Genomic DNA, 25,071 nt, shown 5'->3' with positions numbered 1-25,071 from the left:
TTTGTGATAGAGCTGTTTTACCATTCTGACCATGATAGCACATTTGATATGATATCATGAGGGTTGTGTAATTTCATCTGACATCCAAATCAATAGAGGATTTTGAGTTGACAGTCGACACTCATTACTTATGTTGTTAAATGCAGGCCTTATGATTGATATGGAACATTGCATTGCATTCAGTCATGACAACAAGTAATCATAAGCAGATTCCCACCCAACATATATGTTTATGCAAGTTGCTAAATATTCCTCATTCAGAGAGCAAAAACGTCATGCCATATACTGTAACAACTATAACATGACAAACTACTTAAAAGCTAAATATCTTGTATTCCTGTTGTTGGTTGTTCAACCATAGAATAACTGCATTTCTAATCCTATCAAGTCTTACCATTCCTTGCATGTTTAATTAAGTTTACTGCTGAAAATAGAATAAGTTCATTCATATTCATAATAAATTCACAATTCTTATTGTAAAATAAATTATGTTGGCACACAAAGATAATATCAAGACATACCACCTGTAATATTTTAGGAAGATCTTTAACTATTTAATAAATACAGACATACAATATTAAATAACCATTAACATTACTCTTAAGTAACAAATATGTATGTTTAGTTTATATGGGGCTTACCTCAGTCAGCTGCAGAGGTAAACTCAGTGGCTACCTGCAGGATGGGCTTTATATATGTTGTAATTTCAAGATGACGACTATGACTACTCTGTCTGGGCCATTTCCCTGGACTATGTGGCGAGATGTAATAACAATCTTTATGGAAAGGGCAGTGAATGGCAAAATGGACAATGTTGAGGGCAAGATGTGTTGACAAAGACAAACATAAGGACAACACCCTTTTAGACGCAGTATTTTCATTATATTTATTATCATTTTAATTACTACCTTTTCAGATTCATGCTTTCTGATCTCCAAAATATCAGTTTGAGTTGAGTGTTTAAGATTAGTTTGAGTTGAGTGTTGTTTTGCCAGTACTTGAAGACAACCAATATTCATGGTTTTGACTTTTCTGAAGATTTCTGGGGTTAAGGAGACTGGACAGTGTACTGCCAGTCCACTGTCCAGTCTCTCTCCACAAGTGAGTATCTCATCAGTACAACTTTCAACTTTCATGACAATTAAAATAACTGTCCCTTTCATTTCTTAACTTCTGTTGCACCATAAACAAACAAAATACTTACTCAATATCAATGTCAAATTATTAAACGGGTGGCTTAAATCAAGCGATCTGATTGGTTCCCAACTGTTGTATATTGAGCGTATACACACAGCTATGACGCCCGTTCAGTTTACAGAGTTCAGTATCACTCCGCGCCTAACTCTAACTGTGTGTTCACACCGCACTTTGCCCCATTTCGCCTTTTCGCGCGAATAGGCGAATGTTGCCGCGCGACAAATCATAATCTGTCGCTGTGCATTTTTGTGTGCATTCGCGGGGCGAATTTTTTTTTTGCCTGACAACAGTCATTCATGCCAATTCATTCTCATCAACCATGGCCGAGATGTGTGTCTGTACCTGTTGTGGAAGAGGGAGAGCCCGTCGTTTATGGGTTAATAATATAATCCGGAGGCGCACACCGCTTTGTGCCGTGATATTATATATATCGTATATATTATATGATATAGATATTTATATATTATATGTAGATATAGAGCGGGAGTCGCAAACGGTTGAACGGTGATTGGCTGTTTTACGTTACTTCACCCAGGGAGTGAACTGATTGGCTGTTACGTGACGTCACCCAGGGAGTGAACGCTGATTGGCTGTTTTACGTTACTTCACCCACGTTACCCACAGGGAGTGAACGCTGATTGGCAGTTTCAACGCGAATGCCGCGAAGAAGTTGAAATATTTTAACTTTATTCGCGGCGCGAATCCACGTGAACGCGCTCGCCGTTCACGTGGAAAAATTTCGCGCTGTCAATCAAATCTTGTCGCACGTATCAGCGAAAAAAAAATTCGCCCAATTCGCGTCTCCACGTTCACTTAACATTGAAACGTGTCGCGGGGCGAAGTGCGGTGTGAACACACAGTAACTGTTGTTTATGTATATATAAAAGCGATAGCCTTCTCTAGCCTTCTCTCTGAAGGACGCTACAGTGTGTTGCATAGCAACCACCGTACACTTTGCAGGCAGCCAGGAGGGACTACTTTTTTGTATTCTTTAAAAAAAAAAAGCTTTTCAGACTTTCTCGCTTTTTCAAAATTGAGGGTGTCTATGACTTTCATATCGCCATACTTATGTAACCGTTTTATAAAAGCAATAGATCACTTCAGTCAGTGAAATGTTCTCATTATACCACAGTTAAGGGGGTCGCCGTCCCACTTAAATATAATATTTTAAGGTGACATTACAACATATCTCAACAATGTCAACATAAAAACTTGTTCACAATTCCATCTTTTTTTTTTTCTTTCAGTGTGCAGTCATTTAGGCACTCTGGCCGATCTACTGCACAACCAGATGTGGTAGTGACCCATCGGCAGCGGCTTTGGTTGGAGTTGGAACAGTCTTTGGTGTTGTGTGCGTCTGTGTTAGCAAACTGGGACTGGTGCATTGGTGCCGTCCAGTTCTATCTCATAGGAACTTTTATCTACAGGTTAGCTTTTGAGTAGCCTCTCTCTCAGTCCTGAGTTGTTTTAACCACCTGTAGCCCTATGGGATTTTGGGCATTTCCGAAATCCATTGTATTGTTTATTTTGTTTATATTCTTTTCAAACATGTTTTCTTGAAGGCTAAAAATGTTTGAATATAATGTTTACATAAAATGTACATGTGTTAAAAATTGTCTTAGTTAAAATTCATGCATTTATAGTTATGACCAATCAGAAGTCGGGGTGACAGGTCAGGCAGACGCGGTAAACAAGAGGAAACGACACGGAGGAGAAGAGAAAAGACGTGAGTGACAACGCTGGACACTTCTGGACGTTTTGACGTTTCAAAAGTTGGTAAAAGACAAAGTCTTATGCGTGTTGCGGTCAATACTGTTAGGCACACGGACAGTGCGTTCTAGAAAAGTGTTAATAGTATGTTTGCATTGTTTTAGGCGACCGTTTGTGAAGAACTCGAGTCTTCACGGAGGGGATAAAAAGCTAGTCAGCGCGGACCAGCCCAGCTTCCAGGACTTGGCCAGTTAGTAAGCCTGCTCGGTTGACCACGAGTGCGTCGTCCGAACGAGCTCATCCTCTCAAGCTCCATCCCTGCTCAGCTGCGACGACGTCTTCACCCACCATGGATCGCCAGAACCGCTTTTGCGACGGAGTGGTCGACGGGGACGACCAGCAACGGCGTGAGTTTTTCTTTGTTGCGCAATTGGCGCGAAGCGGCCATTTGTTTAAGGTCCCCTCGCACGCTACTGGCCTGCAACCGATGAGACTGGATCACTTATACATGGCAAAATATCGTCCGCGAAAAAGGGGGATATTATGTTCAGATTCACCCTCATCTTTTATTCCTTTTAATTAATTGATTTTGTTTTGTTATTAATTCTGCAAGTGGTTCAATATTTACAGCGTATAGCAAGGGGCTAAGGCAGTCACCCTGTCTAACCCCTCTTTCAAGGCCGAAAAAATCAGAGCAACATCCATTGACCAACCCGTGATTTTGGTTCAATATATATATAATACATTTATCCAATCTATGAACCCTGAATGAAAGCCCATAGCTGCCAGAGTTTCATAGAGAAAGCACCAATTAACCTCGTCAAAGGCCTTTTGTGCATCAAAACTAATTATCATTGATTTTTGTGTTTTTTTTTGGCACATGATATGATGTTGCGTGTTCTTCTAATATTATTGGCTCCCTATCTACCGGGGATGAAGCCTGTTTGGTCTGGATGCATAAATTTCGTTATAATAACGAAATGGTCTCATTGTGAGTGCCCGGTGCGCGCTCTCGATAAGCATCTCAAGGTCCTCCGGTAACTGGAGCAATGTGCACAACAGCTCAGAAATGAATGGTATGTAGTTTTTCTCGCGTCCTTCTTTGACACCATAAATACGCAAAGTTATTGCATCTCGCTCTTGCCTCGAGATCCTCGCACTTCGCCGAAAGTTTTGCTTCTTTGATGGCTCTCTTCGTGTCACATTCCTCTGTCCTCGGTGTCACAGAGCCTCCGCTCCACAACTAGCGGTCCGCTGTACTAACTTAGACGTCCTCTTTAGAACATCTTTGATGGTTGTTTCCAGTCTGGTCAGGGTAGTTCTCATGTCTGCAGAGGCCTCAGCGTGTTCTGAATTTACGTACCGCTGATTGTTCTGGTGCTGGCGCCATTGGCTCGCACAGGTGAAGACGGCGGATCCGCGTTGGATCGCGTTGGCATTTCCCTAGACTGTGGCCAGATGCAATAACAATCTCTGAGGAAAGGGCTGTAAATGGCAACATGGACAATGTTGATGGAAAGATGTGTTGAGAAAGAGACACATAAAGACTACACCATTTGGCGCTGTATTTTTATTACTTTATTAAATTCATACTTTTTTTTTTACTCTGCTAAAAATTTGCCTTGGTTTATTATGTACAATGTCAAACAAAATAACACGCCAATCAGTATAAGATTAAGGGCTTCAAATGGAAATGTAGGGAAGTGTAAGACATATTCTGAGCTTCCATTGATTTAGTCCCAGATTTGATTTATATTTTGTCAGTTAATAACATCCACATAAGCCATAGACCAATTAAAGTATTTGAAGTCAACCATCATTCATGTTTTCCACTTTTCTGTGGTTTCTGCCGTTAAAGAGAGTGGATTTGAGGGAACCATGCCACATTATTGATTTGATATGAACTAGGGATGTCCTGTCCCGATACACAGTATTAGTTGCGTGAGAATGAGAGCTAGCATGTGAGAGCTACCGCTAGAATGGTCATGTCAGCAGTGTGGCAGTATTACAACATTATGACGGGAAAAAATTAGAACGCAAATAATTCAGGGGTGGCAGTGCTGTTGGTCGGTTTAACACTACACACTTAATTAAGCATTTAAAAAGACACAACAAGGATCAACACCAGGAATTTCCGCAAGAAACACCAATAAATCAGAGCAAAAATGTACAACAGCAGGAATAAAAACAAAGGTAGAGAAACTCAATAACACAGTTGGCATGACTAGTAATTTTATAATAATTTATGAACTAATTTATTTAAATTTTCACCCATCAGTTGAAAATCCTTTCTTTTCTTGGCCCCACATCTTCTGGGAGGCCTCAACATGAAACCACTGTCACTCTGAGAACAGTTTTGTGTCCGCCATGTCAGACCGAAAGATGCGACCAGAAATGATAACTTGAAAAGCCTTCCTGAACCAACTGTAGAAGAAGGCGTACACCAACGGGTTGACGGTGGAATTGAGATACCCCAGCCACACGAGTGTGTTGAACAAGGCGGGCGGAATGGAGTAGCCGATGAAGGGGTCGATGATGTTAAGGATGAAAAATGGCGTCCAGAAGGACAGAAACACGCCCATGATGAAGGCCAGTGTTTTGGTGGCTTTCCTCTGGTGCTTGTCCACCTTGGAGGAGCTGGTGTTCTGTAGGCCTATGGTGCGCACTTGTCTCTGGGCCACCATGTAGATCTTCAGGTAGATGCCCAGCATGATGACCCCGGGGAGGTAGAAGGAGACAATGGACGAGACGGTGCTAGACTCCCCGCTCTGAAATAAAAAGCATCCTCCTTCACACACCACGTTGTTATAGTAGAACTCCTCGATTCCTAATATATTCAGCTTTAGGAAGATCATCCCAAAGCCGACCACAGCTGAGACACACCATGTGACCAGGATCATGATGACTGCTGTGTGAACCGTTATCTTACGGGGGTAGAGCAGAGGGTGGCACACGGCATAATAACGGTCGATGGATATAAAGGACAGGTTCAAGATGGACGCGGTGCACAGCAAGACAGTGGAGCTGTTGTAGAGCTTGCAAAACATCTCCCCGAAGTACCAACAGCTCTCGACGGTGTGAATCATGAAGGGGAACATGACCAGAACCCCCAGGAGGAGGTCGGTTACGGCCAGGGAGAGAGTCAGGTAGTTGGGAGGCGTGTGGAGTTGCTTGAAGTGAGCGATGGCCACGATCACAAAGAGGTTCCCCAGCACCGTGAGGACCACCGCAGACCCCAGGATCAAGTAGAGGGTTGCATGAATGGCGACAGGGATGACCGTCCTCACACACGAGCCATTCCCATAGCAGAACTCCGGCTCCATCGGCCTGTGAGAGGGGGAGTAAGGGAAAGGGATTGAAAGGGTGTGGTTAGGGCACCCATATGCAAAGGACCTGAGGCAGAGGCAAAAATACATGACACATATACGGTATACAATTCAGATGATGATAGTGCTGTGGGGGTGTGTGTGGATGATGGCTAGTTTAAACAGCTGGCCTGCCCAAGTACGATTGGGCTGGGTGAAGCTGCACACCTGTGGCACATTAAGTAATCAGACTTACAATGAACTGGATTTTCAACCCCACCACCGTGTCCTTGTCTGGAGGAGCCCAATAGAAGTCACTTAGCTTGAGTGTTGGAGCAACCTAGGTTGGCATGTATCAATTGGCTTCGTAATGAGCGCATTTAATAATGATATTATGAGAGTTGTGTAATTTTGTCTTCCATCATAATCAATATAGGATTTGACAGAGCTTTTAACAAAACAAAAAACAAAACTTTTTTTATTTTTTATGAAATTTGTTTGCCTGCTGCAGAGTGTTACAGAAAACTCCTTTCTGCCTGTGGGTTCTCTGCGCAGAGAACCAACTTAATCTAATATCAAATATTAGATAAGGTAATTCATCTGTTGATTGTCTTTAATGATCATCACACAAGTAGGAAGTGATTAGCAAACTGAGTAGCAAAGTCAGATGTATATATATACTTTTGAAAATCCTGCATGGAAATGTACATAAAAAAAATTGTTGAATCGAGATGTATCCATAATCGTTTTATAATCGAATCGTTGACCTCTGAATCGGAACCCCTAGTTGACAGTACAATGTACAATCTACAAGTATTATGAATTATATTAAATTATAAAGCTTTCATTACAAAGGATTCATTAAATTATAATAAAGCTTTCATAGACTATACCATATATAAAATTACATTGTATCATTTGTAATACAATGTATTTGTTTTTGCCATTGTTCAGTGATAAATGACAGAGAAAAATGACAGGAAAGATTGAAAGATTGTTAATAATATCTGGCACATCGTATTGTATTCAGTCATGACAACATGCAATTTCCAGGCTTTTCACAGCCAACATATGGACTTACTTAGGTTCTAAATATTCCTCATGCAGAGTAAAAAAATTCATGCCACAATCATTCTCCATAAATTACCAGAACATCATATCCTATGTAGGAACTAAGTTAACTCTATTTCTGTCATAGTTGTTTATAATTAAAGATTGTGGCACGACATTTTTCGCTAAGCCATAGAAAAACTGCCTTGTCTCTGCTTATCCTGTCCACTGTCTTTACAGTCCCTGCACTTTAACATAATTTGCCAGTATTTTGAATTGTTTCAGCAGGACACCTATTCAAATGTACTTCTTAAAAGAAAATCCAGTTGAGTAGGGTTATTCATAATACAAAAATATCTAAAATGGTAGAACATTAAGATGTTGTTACACACAAATAATAATACATTACCCACACAACCTGTATTATTTAAGGAACATCACCACATTTTTAAGTAAAGATAGATATTATTTAATAACCCTTTCCATTACTCTTATGTATTCAATTTAACCTGGGGAGCAAGTAGTTTAAAGTTTGATAAACCCTTATGTGGGGGCTTACCTCCGTCAGCTGGAGAGGTATACTCAGTGGATACAAGCAGGATGTGCTTTATATCAGTTATATTTTCGAGATGGAGCCAGAGTCAAAACAGTCAGCCTCTGTTCTGACTGGGCCATTTCCCTAGACTATGTGGCCAAATGCAATAACAATCTCTGGGGAAAGGGCTGTAAATGGCAACCTGGACAATGTTGAGGGCAAGATATGTTGAGGAAGAGACACATAATGCCTATTGGTGCTGTCATTTTATTACTTTATTAAATTCATACTTATCCTTTTTTTTCCTTGATCAAAGGAAATTGTTGCCTTGGTTTATTATGTACAATTTCAAACAAAATAACAAGCCCTTCAGTAAAAGCTTAAGGGTTTCGAATGGAAATGTAGTTTGAATGGAAATGTAGGGAAGAGAAGATCACATTCTGATCTTCCATAGATTTATTCCCAGATTTGATTCATATTTTGTCACATAAGAACAACATTCACATGTAGCCGTAGACCAATTAAAGTATTTGAAGTCAACCATCATTACTGTTTTCCACTTTTCTGGAGGTTTCTGCAGTTAAAGAGAGTAGACTTGAGTGAACCATGCCACATTATTGATTTTATATGAACTAGGGATGTCCTGTCCTGATACATAGTATCGGTATCAGGCAGATACTGGCCCAGAACGCTGGAAACAGAAAAGTTGATCCTATGTGTGCAGGGTATATTAGTAGCCAATTAGTTGCATGAGAATGAGGGCTACCATGTGAGAGCTACCGTTAAAATGTTCATGTCAGCAGTGTGGAAGTATTAAAACCTTATGATGGAATAAATTGGAATACCTAATACCAACATAGTCACCTGTGACCCCCACCTGACACCGGGAAGGCTATAACTTCCGGTGTCGTTAGAGGATCTGTTCCTAGAATCTTCTCGCGAAAACACAAGGATTCTGAGTGACTAGATGCTCTGGCGGTCATCCAGGATTCATAGAACCGTAGTTACATCTGTAACTTTAGTTCTATTTCATCCTTACTGACCACCAGAGGCGGTGCTTAAAGCACTGGATGACCCATACCAACAAGGTCACAAAGAATCCAACACCCACCTCACTCATTGGAGGCAGCAGAGCTTGGACGTAGGACCACACCCATTGGATGGGGGGTGGCAATGTTGACGCGGTAGAACCTCGTGAATGTGCCAGGCATTGTCCATGATGCCGCAGCACAGATAGCCTCCAGGGGCACCCCTCTTAGCGCAGCCCATGAAGTTGCAATGCTTCTGGTGGAGTGGCACCTCACCCCAGATGGCAGGGGGCGGCCACTGGCCCCATAGGTGTGTGTGATGGTGTCGACAACCACGTGGGACAGTCGCTGTTTGGAGAGAGCACGACCTATGTTAGGGCCATCATGACACACAAACAATTTCTCTGACTGTCGTATACTGGCAGTAGCAGCAATGTAGGCCTTAAGCGCCCATACCGGGCAGAGCAGCTCAGATCTACCCTCCTCAGATGGGGAGTCAAAGCGAGCGAGCTGCATAGGCTGGTTAAGGTGGGTGCGTGAAAGCACCTTGGGCCCATTCGGCCATAGGACTACACCCGAGCCATCAGGGTTCCAACGCAGGCATGTATCTGCCATGGATAGGGCATGCAACTCCCTGACCCGCTTCGCGGAGGTAATGGCAAGCAGGAAAGCCACCTTCATGGACAGCCACTTTAACCCTACCTGGGTCAAGGGCTCAAACGGAGGACACGACATGGCCTCCAGCACCAGGGGCATGTCCCATGCTGGGGCCCTCAGGATCCTAGGGGGACGCAGCCGCAGAGCCCCTCTAAGAAAGATGGACACCAATCTGTGGCATTCCACTATGGCTCCGTCGACCCTTTCATGCTGGGAAGAAATAGCAGCCACATAGACCCTGGAATGAGAGCAACCACCTTCGAGGAGGGACTGCAGGAACTCGGTGGCCATGGAGCAACGTACTGGGTCTATTGCCTTCCCCTTACACCAGTCGGAGAACAGCTTCCATCTGTTCTCGTACTCTGCCCTGGTAGATGGTGCCCTGGCCTTCAGGATAGTGTTCCTGACGGTCGCCCTGCAGAACCTCAGCAGTGGGTCGGGCCCTGCAGTGGCCAAGCCCAGAGCTGTAGGCGACGGGGGTCTGGGTGCCAAATTCGACCCCCCCAGTTGTGAAAGGAGGTCCTTCCTGTAGGGGAGGCGCCATGGAGAGCTGCAGCAGAGCCTGCGCAGCAGTGGAAACCAGAGTCCTCCTGGCCAAAAGGGGGCCACCAGAAGTAGCCTGTGGCCCCGCAGAAGCACCCTCTGGAGTGTGGGCAGAATCAGGGGCAGTGGTGGGAAGGCATACAGAGGACTCTGTGGCTAGTCGTGAGCAAAGGCGTCCTGTCCGAGGGGGCTGGTCACCTCCGTCCAGGAGAACCAGCGGGGGCAATGAGCGGATTCCTCTGAGGCAAAGAGGTCCACTTCCGCCCTGCCAAAGAGACCCCATATCATCTCCACCACCTCCGGGTGAAGCCGCCACTCCCCCGGTGGGGGCTTCTGTCGTGATAGGAAGTCTGCGACCTGATTCCGGTCCCCTGGAATGAAGACTGCCCGCACGCTGGCCAGGTGGGGATATGCCCAGGTCAACAGGATCCGAGATACCCGGAGTAGCCGTGTAGACCGAGTTACCCCTTGGTGGTTGATTTGGGCAACAGTGGACTTGTTGTCCAATTGGACCAGCACGTGCTTGCCTCTCAGCTGAGACAGAAAGTGATGCTAGTTGCACCGCTCAGAGTTCTAGCACGTTGCTCTGGGCCGGCCACTGCCCCTGGGCAGTCCTACCCTGCCACACCGCACCCCATCCCGAGAGGCAAGTGTCTGTTGTGACCAACTCCCGGTGGGACAGGATGGCGCCCATGGGTACACCCGCAGACAGATATGGCCTCTTTCTCCACGGGGACAGAGAGAGGAGGCATTGCTGCGACACCCTGACCTTCCAGTGCCTGTGCCACTTGGGGTCCAGATGGAGGCTGTTTAGCCACATCTGCAGTGGCCGCAGGGACAGCAAGCCGAGAGGCACCACAGCTGAGGCAGCTGTAAGTTTGCCCAGGAGCTGGAGAAATTAGATGAACGGCACCATCCTGCCACACTCGAAGAGGGGGAGGCGGAGGAGGATGTCGTTCACCCGCCGAGGTGACAGTCCAGGACCATCCCCAGGTATGTGACCTGCTGAGATGGGTCCAGGCAACTCTTCAGGAGATTCACCGTCAGGCCCAGCCGGGTCGCGTGCTGAAGTAGCCGAGCCATATCCCAGGCCACCTGAGACTGGGACGGTGCACAGACCAGCCAATCGTCCAAATCCGGCAGGACCTTCATGCCCTGCTTTTGCAGGGGTGCAAGAGCTACCGCCACAACCCTGGTGAATACCCTTGGAGAGAGGGAGAGGCCGAAGGGAAGTACCCTGAACTGGAAGTGCCGGCCGCAAAAGGCAAATCTCAGGAAGTGCTGATGGTGTGATGCAATCGGGACGTGGAAGTATGCGTCCTTCAAATCTACGGTGGTGAACCACTCGCCCCTGGTAACCACCCGCAGTGTGTCTGATGCGGTGAGCATGTGAAAAGGTAGTACCTTCAGGAGCTTGTTGAGTCCCCTCAGGTCGAGAATGGGACGGAATCCGCCACCTTTCTTTGCCACGAGAAAGTACCTCGAGTAGAAACCTCTGGGGTACAGCAGAGGATTCACTGGCTTGATCGCTCCCTTGGCCAGGAGGGCGGACAACTCCTTGCTCAGAGCTAAGGCCTTCGCCGGATCGCTGACGATAGTCATTTTGAACCGGCTGAAGGCTAGGGGCCGGCGTCGGAACTGTGGACATTGTGCGCCCCAACTCCCTTGACATAAGGGCAAACGCTTGCAATGAGGCGTCGCTCAGACTCTGCAGTGACAGCTCGACCTGAGCCTGCTGCAGGGAGGTTGAAAGGCCCAGTAGTAGGTGGGAGAGTGAGTTGCCAATGCGACCCATGCGTGCTGCCGAATCATAGGCCTTCGATAGAAGGTCGTCCGTGACCCTGCACTGTGGCCGGGGACACCTGGCATTCGGCCTCAGAGCCTCATCAGGAGCCAAGATGAGCGAAGCAATGGCCAGCTCAACTGGTGGCATGCGGCCAACCGGCTCAACCTGTGCCGCATCCTGCATGGCAGCCAAGGTCCGGGCATCCGTGGTTGAATGGGAAAGGGCCCTGGAGTCCATCCAACATGCGTGGAGCTCCTTCACGTATTCCTCTGAAGGGGGAACTTTGAATGTGGTCGGAGCAGGGTTGCGCCTGAAGAAGGCGCTGGCCTGACCCGGGTCCGTCTGAGGGACATCGAGCTCCAGGCAAGCCAGAGCCATGCGTATAGTGCCCGCCATAGAGGTGTCCGCTGCCCCCTGCAGGGAGCTCTGAGCAGAGGAGCAGAGGCCTCCCCCAATGTGTGAGAGGCATCATCGTCGGTGATAACTTCGTTGAAGAAGTTAGCCGAAGCCGCAAGTGACAGGGCATCGTCCAACAGAGGCGCATCCTCCAAGGGAGGGTCAGGCTGTAGTCCAGCCAGCCCCCGACCAGGGTCAGGAGGAGTGACTTCATCTGCTCCATGTCAGACGCCAATCAGTCCACCTTGGAGGACAGCCCGCCCCTCGCCTTCTTTTTGGGGGGGGCACCCGTAGCCGCAGCTCCATCATGCCTGAGCCAAGAGCGACCGGGCAGATTTTGAGGGAGACCCGTAAAGGCAGAGGGGTCGTTAGCTATTGCCCGCTGCTCCATCCCTGCTAGCCTAGCCAGTCTGAGTTCCCACGGCAGGAGGCTACAATTCATGCAGGCGCTGACAGTGAGGCCCTCCCACAAATGCTCAAGGCCGAGGCAAGGAGGGCAGCTGTCATGACCGTCCTCAGGCTCCAGGGGAGCCGCACAGCTGACACATAGATGGGCCATTACGGGGCAGCCAAAATCTGCATCAACGGAAGCGGAAGCACTTCTCAGTAAACTGGCAACAGAAAATCAATTAGCCTGAGCGTGAGCGCTGCTGCTAAATGGAAAACCCAACCAAACAACACATTGTTTGGCTAACACACCAAACAATAAGGGAGCAGTGAGCCCAACACGTGCTGGGAGCGGGAGCGAACACGCTGCCTTCACCGACAAGCGCCGACCACCTACCTCTCTCCTCGTAGATGATAACCAGCTAGCCACAGCCTCTGGAGGACGGGTTGCCCGCGGCTCCGAATGTTGTCACGAGGCTGCACATAGCTTGCTGTAAGAAAAATTTCCTTTTTCCTCAAGCATCCAATACGGTACTTACGCAGCGAGAAGATGAAAAGGAATAGATCCTCTAACGACACCGGAAGTTATAGCCTTCCCGGTGTCACGTGGTGGTCACAGGTGACTATGTTGGTATTAGGTACGAAATGTGCATGCGCGAGGTGGAGATATCTAGTGCTTTAAGCACCAACTCTGGTGGTCAGTAAGGATGAAATAGAACTCAATAACACAGCCGGCATGAATAGTACCATAAATAATATCAGTATTGGATGGTTTCATGAAATTATATATTTGTATTTTAATGACTAAACAGATTTAATGGGACAAACAACAATCATTTATTTGAATTTCCACCCATCAGTTGATGAGCTTTTCTTTTCAAGGCCCCACGTCTTCTGGGAGGCCTCAACATGAAACCACTTTCACTCTGCAAACAGTTTTGTGTCCGACATGTCTGACCGAAAGATGCTTCCGGAAATTACAATTTTAAATGCCTTCCTGAACCAACTGTAAAAAAAGGCATACACCAATGGGTTGACAGCGGAATTGAGATACCCAAGCCACCCGAGTGTGTCGAAAAAGGCGGGCGGAACGGAGTAGCCGATGTGAGGATTTATGACATTAATGATGAAGAACGGAGTCCAGAATGACAGAAACACGCCCATAATGAAGGCCAGCGTTTTGGTGGCTTTCTTCTGGTGCTTGTCCACCTTGGAGGAGCGGGTGTTCTGTAGGCCTATGGTGCGCACTTGTCTCTGGGCCACCATGTAGATCTTAAGGTAGATGCCCAGCATGATGACCCCGGGGATGTAGAAGGAGAGAATAGACGAGACGGTGCTGGACACCCCGCTCTGAAACAAAAAGCATCCTCCTTCACACGCCACGTTGTTATAGTAGAACTCCTCAATTCCTAATATATTCAGCTTTAGGAAGATCATCCCAAAGCCGACCACAGCAGAGACACACCATGTGACCAGGATCATGATGACTGCTGTGTGAACCGTTATCTTACGGGGGTAGAGCAGAGGGTGGCACACAGCATAATAGCGGTCGATGGATATAAAGGACAGGTTCAAGATTGACGCAGTGCACAGCAAGACAACGGAGCTATTGTAGAGCTTGCAACACATCTCCCCGAAGAACCAACAGCTCTCGATGGTCTGAATCATGATGGGTAACATGACCAGCACCCCCAGGAGGAGGTCGGTTACAGCCAGGGAGAGAGTCAGGTAGTTGGGAGGCGTGTGGAGTTGTTTGAAGTGAGCGATGGCCACAATCACAAAAAGGTTCCCCAGCACTGTGAGAACCACACCAGACCCCAGGACCACATAGAGGGTTGCACGTATGGCGACAGGGTAGACCGTCCTCACACACGAGCCATTTCCATAGCAGAACTCCGGCTCCATCGGCCTGTGAGAGGGGGAGTGAGGGAAAGGGATTGGAAGGGTGTGGTTAGGGCACCCATATGCAAAGGACCTGAGGCAGAGGCAAAAATACATGACATGTATATGGTATACAATTCAGATGACGATAGTGCTGTGGGTGTGTGTGTGTGTGTGGATGATGGCTAGTTTAAACAGCTGGCCTGCCCAAGTACGATTGGACTCTGGGGCTGGGTGAAGCTGCACACCTGTGGCACATTGAGTAATCAATTTCAATGAACTGGATTTTCAACCCCACCACCCTGTGTCCTTGTCTGGGGGAGCCCAATAAAAGTCACTTAGCTTGAGTGTTGGAGCAACCTAGGTTGGCATGTATCAATTAGGGATGTGAATAACACAAATTTTTCATGGTCGAATAATCAGTGGGTGGTATGAACGAATAATCGATTATTCGATGTGTGCCAACATTCACAAAGGCAGCCATGGATCATTGGCAATAAATCACTTAATATCTTAAACGCAAAAAAAACTAACTAACAGTGATCAGTCTTTGTGTTGTATGCATATATATTAATATTTATGCTTGTGCATTGTGTATATTGTTTTTCTGTACATGATTAATAATAATAAAAATATATATAATAATAAAAAAATAATAATAGTGCTACAGAGCCAACATTAGTTCCGTCCGTTAATTCTTGTTTATTTGAATGAGAAAAAATGTTAACGGTCCAAATGTTAAAAATCGACTTTGACCCTCGGGAACGAATAATCAAATAATCGAATATTCTGACCAATCCCTAGTATCAATTGGCTTTGTAACGAACGCATTTAATAATGATATGAGAGTTGTGTAATTTTGTATTCCATCATAATCAATATAGGATTTGACAGAGCTTTGCCAGTGTTTACAATATACAATTCATTTTCATGTTGTTGAATGCAGACCTTGACTTAAGCTTTTATCACCTTGTTAAATGATCACGTTAATGAATCAGTAGGATCTCTTCATAGCCCTATCCATTCCATGATGCAATCATTAGTAACTATCACTACTTAGTTTATAGTACAATGTATAATCTTAAAGTATTTTATAATGAAAAGCTTTCATACACTACACCATATACAAATATGCAATGTATATTTTTGCTATTGTTCAGTGATAAATGATACAGAAAAATAACAGGAATGATTGACTGTTTATAATGTCTGGCACATCATATTGTATTCAGTCATGACAACATGCAATTTTCAGGCGGTTCACACCCAACATATGTCCTTACTTAATTTGCTAATTATTCCTCATTCAGAGAGTCAAAAAAGTAATGCCACAATCCTTATCCATAAATTAAAAACCATAGACCATAAACCATAGAAAAACTGCATTGTCTCTGCTTATCCTATCCACTGTCTTTAAAGCCCCTGCATTTTTGATATTGCCAGTATTATGAATTGTTTTAGCAGGATATCCATACAAACTTCTGAAAAGAAAATCTGGAAGAGTAGGGTTATTCATAACACAAAAGGAATATAAATGGTATAAAAAAGAAGTTAGCACAAATAATATCAATACATTACCTACACAAACTAATAGTTAAGGAACACCACCACATATCTAGTAAAGATACACATATTATTTAATACATTTCTCATTAGTCTTCTAGATTAATTTTTACTTCTATAGTAGTTGTCTAAAGTGTGATAAAGCATTATGTGGGCTTACCTCAGTCAGCTGAAGGGGTAAACTCAGTGGCTACTCGCAGGATGTGTTTTATATATATTTATACTTCAAGATGACGACGGGGTCAAAACAGTCAGCCACTGTTCTGATTGGGCCATGTCCCTGGACTCTGATGCAACAACAATCTCTAAGCAAAGGGCCCTGAATGGCAACATGGACAATATTGAGCAGCAGAATGTGTTGAAAAAGGGACACATAAAGACCACACGTTCATGGTGTTATTTTTATTCTAATAATTCTCATTTTACATGATTTTCTCCTTATCTATTTTTTCACCTCTGTCAAGGGAACAAGTTGCCTTGGTTTATTATGTACAATGTAAACCTGAACAACAAGCCTATGAGTATAAGATGAAGTGCTTTAGATGGAAATGTAGTTTGAATGAAAATATAACGAAGTCAAGAATAACATTCACATTTAGCCATTAAACAATTCAAGCATTTGAAGTGAAGATTCATGGTTTCCACCTTCCTGGATGTTTCTAACGTCAAAAAGAGTGGACTTGAGTGAACTATGCTACATTATTGATTTTATATGAACTAGGGATGTCCTGTCCCGATACACGGCGTCAGAATCAGGCAGATACTGGCCCAGAACGCAGGAAACGATACAGAAAATATGATCCGATGTGTACAGCGTGTCACATGACAACACTAGTAGCCAACTAGTCACATGACAACAAGAGCTACCGCATGAGAGCTACCTGTAGAATGGTCATTTCAGCAGTGTGGGAGCATTGCAACCTTAAAGAGGGGAAAAGTCTGACAGTCAAATGCAAAATTTGGAACACAAATGTTTCTGGGGTGGCGGTGCTGTTGGTCGGTATTACACCATACACTTTATTAAGCATTTGTAAAAACACAATAAGGAACAACGCAACATTTCTGCACGAAACGTCTGCAAAGCAGAGCAAAACAGCTGATGAATAAACAGATTTAATGGGACAAACTTTTTTTATTAATTAGAATTTCCACCAATCAGTTTTCATGGCCCCACATCTTCTGGGAGGCCTCAACATGAAACCACTGTCACTCTGCAAACAATTTTGTGTCCGACATGTCGGAGCGAAAGATTCGACCAGAGACGATTATTTGAAAAGCTTTCCTAAACCAACTGTAAAAGAAGGCGTATACCAACGGGTTGGTGGTGGAATTGAGATACCCCAGCCACACGAGTGTGTCAAACAAGGCGGGCTGAAAGGAGTAGCCGATGTAGGGGTCGATGATGTAACAGAGGAAAAACGGTGTCCAGAGTGACAGAAACACGCCCATGATGATGGCCAGCGTTTTGGTGGCTTTCCTCTGGTGCTTGTCCACCTTGGTGGAGCTGGTGTTCTGTAGGCCTGTGGTGCGTACTTGTCTCTGGGCCACCATGAAGATCTTCAGGTAGATGCCCAGCATGATGACACCGGGGAGGTAGAAGGAGATGATCGCTGAGACAGTGCTGGCGACCACAGTTGTGAACAAAGCACACCCTCCTTCACATGCCAAGTTGTTATAGTACAACTCCTCCATTCCCAAAATATTTAGTTCGAGGAAGATCATCCCAAAGCCGACCACAGCAGAGACACACCATGTGACCAGGATCATGACGACTGCCGTGTGAACCGTTATCTTACGGGGGTAGAGCAGAGGGTGGCATACAGCATAATAACGGTCGATGGATATAAAGGACAAGTTCAAGATGGACGCGGTGCACAGCAAGATGTCATAGCTAAGGAAGAGCCTGCAGAACATCTCCCCGAAGAACCAGCAGGTCTCGACGGCGCGAATCATGCCGGGGAACATGACCAGAACCCCCAGGAGGAGGTCGGTTACGGCCAGGGAGAGAGTCAGGTAATTGGTGGGCGTGTGGAGTTGCTTAAAGTAAGAAATGGCCACGATCACAAAGAGGTTCCCCAGCACCGTGAGGACCACCGCAGACCCCAGGACCAAGTAGAGGGTGACGCGGACAGTGACAGGGTAGACTGTCCTCACACACGAGCCATTCCCGTAGCAGAACTCCGGCTCCATCGGCCTGGGATGAGGGGAGAGAGAGAGAGAGAGAGGGAGGGAGGGAGAGAGAGAGAGGGAGAGAGAGATTAATGTATATACAATGTATATTTTTGCTATTGTTCAGTGATAAATGACAGCGAAAAATGACAGGAATGATTGACTGTTAATAATATCTGGATCATCGTACTGTATTCAGTCATGACATCATGCAATTTTCAGACTGTTCACACCCAACATATGTGCTTACTTACTTGCTAAATATTCCTCATTCAGAAAGTAAAAAAAAAGTCATGCCACAATCCTAATTCATTAATTAATAGAACATCATATGCTACTTAAGAGCTAACTTAATTATATTTCTGTTGTAGTTTATAATTAAGGATTGTGGAATTACTTTTTTTGCTAAAACATGGAAAAACTGTCTTGTCTCTGCTTATCCTATTGACTGTCTTTACAGCCATTGCATTTTTAATATTGCCAGTAATATGAGTTGTTTTAGCAGGATATCCATACAAATATACTTCTGAAAAGAAAATCAGAAAGAGTAGGGTTATTCATAACACAAAAATAATTTGAATGATACAAAAATATAGAAGTTACCACTATAATATCAATACATTAACTACACAACCTGTAATAGTTAAGGAACATAACCAAATATTTAGTAAAGATACACATTATTTAATAAACATGTCCATTAGTCTCCTAGATCAAATTTTACTCAGAGTAGTAGTTTAAAGTTTGATAAATCATTATGTGGGCTTACCTCAGTCAGCTGAAGAGGTAAACTCAGTGGCTACTAGCAGGATGTGCTTTATATAAGTTATCATGTTATCATTTCAAGTATGACGAAAGGGTTAAACCAGTCAGCCACTCTTACTGGGCCATTTCCCTGGAGACTGGCCAGATGTAACAACATTCTCTAAGGAATGAGTTGTGAATAGCAACATGGACAATGTTGAGGGCAAGATGTGTTGAAAAAGAGAGACAGAAGGACCACACATTTTTGGTGTGGTACTTTTATTCTAATAATTCTAATTTTACATGATTTCCTCCTGAAATTTGTACTTATCTTTTTTTTCACCTCGCTCAAGGGAACAAGTTGCCTTGGCTTATTATGTACAATGTCAAACTAAACAAGTCTATCAGTATAAGATGAAGATCTTTAAATGGAAATGTAGTTTGAATGAAAATGTAGGGAAGAGTAAGACATTTTCTGATCTTAAGTCGATTTATTCCCAGATTTGACTTATATTTTGTCAGTCAAGAACAACATTCACATTTAGCTATAAACCAATTCAAGTATTTGAAGTCAACCATTATTTGTGGTTTCCACTTTCCTGGAGGTTTCTATGGTTAAAGAGAGTGGACTTAAGTGAACCATGCCAAATTATTGATTTAATTTGAACTAGGGATGTCCCGTTCCGATCCACAGCATTGGTAACACCTAACAGTGGCCCAGACACTGGATCTGAGGGGACAAAAACACATGGTCCAATACACGCAGCGTGCCACGTGATAACAGTACTATCACATTTTTCTTTATTTTTATATTTATTATACAGGAAGGTATTAAAACTAACAAAGTTACAATTTAAAACAGGCTTGTCTCAGTAAAGAGCTGTTTTCCAGCAGGTTCCTGTCCCTAATGACATTAGTCATTATAATGTGAGCTACCACATGAGAGGTACCTGTAGTGCTGTGGAAGTTTTTCAACCTTACTGTGGGTGAAGTACAACAGAAGATTGCAGAATTTGGATCAAAAAAATGTTGAAGGAACAACACCAGGAATTTCCGCGGCAACAGATCAGAGCAAACGCCCCAACTGAAGACTTTGCTGTCATAAATAGACTGTAGAGAGAAACTCAATAACACAGCAGGAATAACTAATACCACAAATAATATCAATATTGGGTGATTTGGGGTTTCAGGAAAAATACAATTTTAATTTGAATGTTGAAGACATTTAATGGGACATACATTTGTAATTCATTAGAATTTCCCCCCTTCAGTTGATAAGCATTTTTTTTCATAGACCCACATCTTCTGGGATGCCTCAACATGAAACCACTGTCACTCTGAGAACAGTTTTGTGTCCGACATGTCCGACCAAAAGATGCGACCAGAAACGATAATTTGAAAAGCCTTCCTGAACCAACTGTAGAAGAAGGCATACACCAACGGGTTGACGGTGGAATTCAGATACCCCAGCCAGGAGAGTATGTCGAACAAGGTGGGTGGAATTGAGTAGCCGATGTAGGGGTCGATGATGTAACAGGTGAAAAACGGTGTCCAGAAGGACAGAAAGACGCCCATGATGAAGGCCAGCGTTTTGGTGGCTTTCCTCTGGTGCTTGTCCATCTTGGAGGAGCTGGTGTTCTGTAGGCCTGTGGTGCGCACTTGTCTCTGGGCCACCATGAAGATCTTCAGGTAGATGCCCAGCATGATGACCCCGGGGAGGTAGAAAGAGATAATGGACGAGACGGTGCTGGCGACTACAGTTGTAAACAAAATGCACCCTCCTTCACATGCCAGGTTGTTATAGTACAACTCCTCCATTCCCATAATATTCAGCTCGAGGAAGACCATCCCAAAGCCGACCACAGCAGAGACACACCATGTGACCAGGATCATGACGACTGCCGTGTGAACCGTTATCTTACGGGGGTAGAGCAGAGGGTGGCACACTGCGTAATAACGGTCGATGGATATAAAGGACAGGTTCAATATAGAAGCAGTACACAGCAAGATGTCTGAGCTCATGAAAAGCTTGCAGAACATGTCCCCGAAGTACCAGCAGGTTTCAACGGCGCGAATCATGCCGGGTAACATGATCAGAACCCCCAGGAGGAGGTCGGACACGGCCAGGGAGAGGGTCAGGTAGTTAGTGGGTGTGTGGAGTTGCTTGAAGTGAGCGATGGCAACGATCACAAAGAGGTTCCCCAGCACCGTGAGGACCACCGCAGAGCCCAGGACCAAGTAGAGGGTGGCGCGGACAGTGACAGGGTAGACTGTCCTCACACACGAGCCATTCCCGTAGCAGAACTCCGGCTCCATCGGCCTGGGATGAGGGGAGAGAGAGGGAGGGAGAGAGGGAGGGAGAGAGAGGGAGAGAGAGATTAATGTATATACAATGTATATTTTTGCTATTGTTCAGTGATAAATGACACAGAAAAATGACAGGAATGATTGACTGTTAATAATATCTGGATCATCGTACTGTATTCAGTCATGACATCATGCAATTTTCAGACTGTTCACACCCAACATATTTGCTAAATATTCCTCATTCAGAAAGTAAAAAAAAATCATGCCACAATCCTAATTCATTAATTAATAGAACATCATATGCTACTTAAGAGCTAACTTAATTATATTTCTGTTGTATTTTATAATTAAGGATTGTGGAATTACTTTTTTTGCTAAAACATGGAAAAACTGTCTTGTCTCTGCTTATCCTATTGACTGTCTTTACAGCCATTGCATTTTTAATATTGCCAGTAATATGAGTTGTTTTAGCAGGATATCCATACAAATCTACTTCTGAAAAGAAAATCAGAAAGAGTAGGGTTATTCATAACACAAAAATAATTTGAATGATACAAAAATAAAGAAGTTACCACTATAATATCAATACATTAACTACACAACCTGTAATAGTTAAGGAACATAACCAAATATTTAGTAAAGATACACATTACTTAATAAACATGTCCATTAGTCTCCTAGTTCAAATTTTACTCAGAGTAGTAGTTTAAAGTTTGATAAATCATTATGTGGGCTTACCTCAGTCAGCTGAAGAGGTAAACTCAGTGGCTACTAGCAGGATGTGCTTTATATAAGTTATCATTTCAAGTATGACGAAAGGGTTAAACCAGTCAGCCACTCTTACTGGGCCATTTCCCTGGAGACTGGCCAGATGTAACAACATTCTCTAAGGAATGAGTTGTGAATAGCAACATGGACAATGTTGAGGGCAAGATGTGTTGAAAAAGAGAGACAGAAGGACCACACATTTTTGGTGTGGTACTTTTATTCTAATAATTCTAATTTTACATGATTTCCTCCTGAAATTTGTACTTATCTTTTTTTTCACCTCGCTCAAGGGAACAAGTTGCCTTGGCTTATTATGTACAATGTCAAACTAAACAAGTCTATCAGTATAAGATGAAGATCTTTAAATGGAAATGTAGTTTGAATGAAAATGTAGGGAAGAGTAAGACATTTTCTGATCTTAAGTCGATTTATTCCCAGATTTGACTTATATTTTGTCAGTCAAGAACAACATTCACATTTAGCTATAAACCAATTCAAGTATTTGAAGTCAACCATTATTTGTGGTTTCCACTTTCCTGGAGGTTTCTATGGTTAAAGAGAGTGGACTTAAGTGAACCATGCCAAATTATTGATTTAATTTGAACTAGGGATGTCCCTTTCCGATCCACGGCATTGGTAACGCCTAACACTGGCCCAGACACTGGATCTGAGGGGACAAAAACACATGGTCCAATACACGCAGCGTGCCACGTGATAACAGTACTATCACATTTTTCTTTATTTTTATATTTATTATACAGGAAAGTATTAAAACTAACAAAGTTACAATTTAAAACAGGCTTGTCTCAGTAAAGAGCTGTTTTCCAGCAGGTTCCTGTCCCTAATGACTAATGACATTAGTCATTATAATGTGAGCTACCACATGAGAGGTACCTGTAGTGCTGTGGAAGTTTTTCAACCTTACTGTGGGTGAAGTACAACAGAAGATTGTCAGAGCAAACGCCCCAACTGAAGACTTTGCTGTCATAAATAGACTGTAGAGAGAAACTCAATAACACAGCAGGAATAACTAATACCACAAATAATATCAATATTGGGTGATTTGGGGTTTCAGGAAAAATACAATTTTAATTTGAATGTTGAAGACATTTAATGGGACATACATTTGTAATTCATTAGAATTTCCCCCCTTCAGTTGATAAGCATTTTTTTTCATAGACCCACATCTTCTGGGAGGCCTCAACATGAAACCACTGTCACTCTGAGAACAGTTTTGTGTCCGACATGTCTGACCAAAAGATGCGACCAGAAACGATAATTTGAAAAGCCTTCCTGAACCAACTGTAGAAGAAGGCATACACCAACGGGTTGACGGTGGAATTCAGATACCCCAGCCACCCGAATGTGTCGAACAAGGTGGGTGGAATTGAGTAGCCGATGTAGGGGTCGATGATGTAACAGGTGAAAAACGGTGTCCAGAAGGACAGAAACACACCCATGATGAAGGCCAGCGTTTTGGTGGCTTTCCTCTGGTGCTTGTCCACCTTGGAGGAGCTGGTGTTCTGTAGGCCTGTGGTGCGCACTTGTCTCTGGGCCACCATGAAGATCTTCAGGTAGATGCCCAGCATGATGACCCCGGGGAGGTAGAAAGAGATAATGGACGAGACGGTGCTGGCGACTACAGTTGTAAACAAAATGCACCCTCCTTCACATGCCAAGTTGTTATAGTACAACTCCTCCATTCCCATAATATTCAGCTTGAGGAAGACCATCCCAAAGCCGACCACAGCAGAGAGACACCATGTGACCAGGATCATGACGACTGCCGTGTGAACCGTTATCTTACGGGGGTAGAGCAGAGGGTGGCACACTGCGTAATAACGGTCGATGGATATAAAGGACAGGTTCAATATAGAAGCAGTACACAGCAAGATGTCTGAACTTATGAAAAGCTTGCAGAACATGTCCCCGAAGTACCAGCAGGTTTCAACGGCGCGAATCATGCCGGGTAACATGACCAGAACCCCCAGGAGGAGGTCGGACACGGCCAGGGAGAGGGTCAGGTAGTTAGTGGGTGTGTGGAGTTGCTTGAAGTGAGCGATGGCCACGATCACAAAGAGGTTCCCCAGCACCGTGAGGACCACCGCAGAGCCCAGGACCAAGTAGAGAATGGCACGCACGCCAACGGGGTAGACCGTCCTCACACACGAGCCATTCCCGTAGCAGAACTCCGGCTCCATCGGCCTGGGAGGAGGGATGGGTTGGGGTCAGACAGGGTTTTAGTCAATCAAGCAATGCTCTCCGCAAGCAACCTGAAAGAGACATTATTACATAATTGATATACTAACAGATCGGGGGGGTGGGGGGTTGTTGGGTTTGCTTACCCATATGAAAAGGACCTAAGGAAAAACAGACATGAAACATTGGTATATAATTCTGATCATGATAACGCCTTTGATATTCACATCAGAGATGTGTAATTTCCTCTGCCACCATAAACAAGTTTACAATAGACACTAAATACTTGATCTTGCACATCGTATTGCATTCAGTCATAACAACAAGCAATCATCGGCCTATTTAAACTCAACATATGTTGAGTGTAAATAGGCCGATGATTGAAAGTGAAATATTATGAAAATATATGAAAGTGGAATATTTAGCAATTTGAGTAAGCACACATTATGTGCTTACCCAAATTGCTAAATATTCCACTTTTAGAGAGCAAAAATAGTCACACCACAATTCTACATAAACAATTATAATTTAAGAGCTTAATTAACTGTATTTGAACTGTAACATGTATTATACTGAATACGTTGAACCATATAATTATCCCAATGTCTCTTCTAATCCAGCCTTTACAGTCCCTGCATGTTTAATTTAAAATGTTCTGCATGTCCTGCTATTTATTTTAGCAGGATTTCTATTCACATATACTTCTGAATGTTTTTGGTAACGTAATATGTTTAGTCATATAACAAAAATATGTTTAATACATATAATAATATTACAAATGTTTTCACTCATATCAATAGAATACTTATCACTTGTCATATTTAGTAAAGATACACATTATTTAAT

General features: G+C 43.9%; 5 pseudogenes across 5 annotated transcripts; all 5 read right to left on the bottom strand.

Annotated features, from left to right (window-relative positions):
• Positions 1–5,246: 5,246 nt before the first annotated feature.
• Positions 5,247–6,230, bottom strand: LOC311342173 (trace amine-associated receptor 1 pseudogene; annotated as a pseudogene). The gene has a single exon. The product of its transcript is annotated as a trace amine-associated receptor 1 pseudogene (transcript).
• Positions 6,231–13,515: 7,285 nt separating this feature from the next.
• LOC311342177 (trace amine-associated receptor 1 pseudogene) lies at positions 13,516–14,499 on the bottom strand (annotated as a pseudogene). The gene has a single exon. The product of its transcript is annotated as a trace amine-associated receptor 1 pseudogene (transcript).
• Positions 14,500–17,244: 2,745 nt separating this feature from the next.
• On the bottom strand, positions 17,245–18,228 carry LOC311342176 (trace amine-associated receptor 1 pseudogene; annotated as a pseudogene). Its single transcript has one exon. The product of its transcript is annotated as a trace amine-associated receptor 1 pseudogene (transcript).
• A 2,055-nt stretch (positions 18,229–20,283) lies between these two features.
• Positions 20,284–21,267, bottom strand: LOC311342171 (trace amine-associated receptor 1 pseudogene; annotated as a pseudogene). Its single transcript has one exon. The product of its transcript is annotated as a trace amine-associated receptor 1 pseudogene (transcript).
• Positions 21,268–23,243: 1,976 nt separating this feature from the next.
• LOC311342167 (trace amine-associated receptor 1 pseudogene) lies at positions 23,244–24,227 on the bottom strand (annotated as a pseudogene). The gene has a single exon. The product of its transcript is annotated as a trace amine-associated receptor 1 pseudogene (transcript).
• Positions 24,228–25,071: the final 844 nt, after the last annotated feature.

This window comes from Micromesistius poutassou (genome assembly GCF_964030765.1).
Source record: "Micromesistius poutassou genome assembly, chromosome: 4".
Taxonomy (NCBI): domain Eukaryota; kingdom Metazoa; phylum Chordata; class Actinopteri; order Gadiformes; family Gadidae; genus Micromesistius; species Micromesistius poutassou.
Note: the sequence above shows the minus strand (reverse complement) of the source record. Positions and strands in the feature narration are given on the sequence as shown.